This window comes from Octopus bimaculoides, chromosome 25, assembly GCF_001194135.2.
Source record: "Octopus bimaculoides isolate UCB-OBI-ISO-001 chromosome 25, ASM119413v2, whole genome shotgun sequence".
Classification (NCBI taxonomy): domain Eukaryota; kingdom Metazoa; phylum Mollusca; class Cephalopoda; order Octopoda; family Octopodidae; genus Octopus; species Octopus bimaculoides.
In genome coordinates, this window is record NC_069005.1 from 17,878,645 (window position 1) to 17,881,132 (window position 2,488).

The window sequence follows — 2,488 nt, forward strand, 5'->3', positions numbered from 1 at the left end:
CATATTCCAAAATTTCAGTCTTTTGGAACCTGTAAAAAGGATTTTGCTCCTGAAAAATGGAGCTCATGGAGCTGTAAAATGTGGGAATGAAGGCCCCTATTGGGGGTAGGTGTGTTAATGTCAACCAGAGAAGTTGAATTGTTGGGAATGTTTTTAACTTGGGTCTTATAGTATGCCTGTATATATGTGAGAGTATATAGTTTCACTTTAATAGTTTCAGTATGAAATTGAAAGTATTAAAGTGAAAATATTTGAAATTACAATAGCGACATGTTATTGTTTCACTTTTGACATGTAATACTGAAATAGTGGAATAGTTTCAGTGTTAAAATGAAAGTATCTGACATTACAGTAGGGTGATGTTATTATTTCACTTTTGACACATAATAGTGAAATAGTGGAGGAGATATGATATTGCTGTGGGCTCGAACTATGGAAGAAGTTAAAAATTTTGGGGGCCTAAGACACTACATGGACCCTAAGTAAGGCATGTGTAAATTTGGAATGAAATTGGTTGTGTAGTTCTGGAGTTTTAGGGATTCACACAGACATACATTCTCATCTTTATATATATGATATTTATGCGCTAAAATTAAAATTTCAATATTAAAAAATATTTTATTATAGTTTACAAATAACACTACATTTATTTAAGTAGAATTTGGCTAATTTACTACCTTAAATACAGAAAAAAGTGACTAATTAGACAAACTAACAAATTAGCAGAACAATTTTGTACAATAAATTTAAAAGATGAGAACTGTAAAGAGTGATAAATTAGTGTATCTAGTGTTATGGACCCTGTAAAAAGGATTTTGCTCCTGAAAAATGGAGGTCTTGGAGCTGAAAAATGTGGGAGTTAAGGCCCCAATTGAGAACTGAATTAGTGGTGAAGCTTGGAAGCTGCTGCAATTGACGAAATGGTGGACTTAAGAATATATTCAACCACTACTGTGGTTGAATGATATAAAAACTTCATTAATGATAGAGAAAAGAAAGAATGTGTGCTGAGATGTGTAAAAAAAATGTCCACATGGTGTGTGTTTGTGTGTATACTTACACACCATGAAAACCAGGTTAAGCTCTGACCTTATGAGTCCTAGGGCTCATGACAAACCTAAGTCTGTGCTGCCCCAGGAATACAGCAGTATGCTTGTGGTATATATGAATACATAGATTACCAATTATAAGCAGGAAGTCCAAAACCTAATCCACCTGACCATTAAGCTTGTTTGAGTTGTAAAGGAAATGCCAACCATCAGTTAAGGAAGCTGAAATTTCAAATATATTACATGCAAACCTAATAATAGGAAGGTCAAAACAAAAGAATTAACTGAAGAGAAATAACTCAAATGGATTGATGCTATGAATTTGAGGGGGAAAATGTTTGCTTCCCAACCACCTGCTTTCAAGTTCAGTCCCTCTGCATGGTACTTTGGGCAAGTGTCTTCTAATATACCCCCAGGTCAGCTAGGGCTTTGTGAATGGATTTGTAGATGGAAACACTGAAAGAAGCCTTTTGTGTATATGTATGTATGTGCATGTGTGTTTTACTGCCTTGACATTAATAGTTGTTATGTAAGTGGTGCCCTTCATTTCTAGTTTTCTATGGAAAACATGTCTGGCCATGATGAAAAATTAGGAGAGGGTTGGCAACAGGAAGGGCATCTAGCTATAGAAAACCTGCCTCAACAAATTCCATCTGACCTATATTAGCATGGAAAAGTAGATGTTAAAATAATGCTGATGATGATGACAATGAAGTTGCAGGGTGATGTGCTGAATACTGGTTATGAAAAACTTTTGATTTATTGAAAGTTTGAAAGTTTGGAAAAGAAAACAAAAACTTAGCACAATTATTAGCAAATCTCAAAAAAAAAAAAGGGAAAAAATTTTCTAGGATTTGAAGATTAATCTCTTCAAGTTAATTTACATGATTGGTGGAGAGTAATCTTTGTTTCCAGGTGAAGGGGATAACTAAGGGCATGTTTCGGTTTATTAGACCTCATCAACACAGTATAGAGTTTACTTAAGCCTGCTTAATCAGTTGATAAAAATGTTTTACATCCAGAAAAATGAGATAAGAATAATATTTGGCCAGTACAATTTGTACAAATAAAAAAAGATGAGTTAAAGGAAATAACTCAAACAGGCCATTGGCATGAATTTGAGTAAATTAGTTAAAAGGGTTCTATTTCTGCTTGTTTTAACAAAGGTTTTTCTCTATTTAGAAGGGTTAGACAAATATATAATTGAGTCATTGTTTTACAGCTGGATGGCTTTCCTGTCACTAATTCTTACCTGTTTTCAAGTAAGAGATCTTTTATTCAACATATCTTCAAAAGCACAAAACCAGTGAACAATCAATTGACAGAAAAAATAACAACGTAACCACTTGTAGCAAAGTGATTTTCAGAGAAACACAAATGTAAACAAACACACAAGAATACATACACACAGCCCAGAGTTATCAGAGACACTTGCAAAA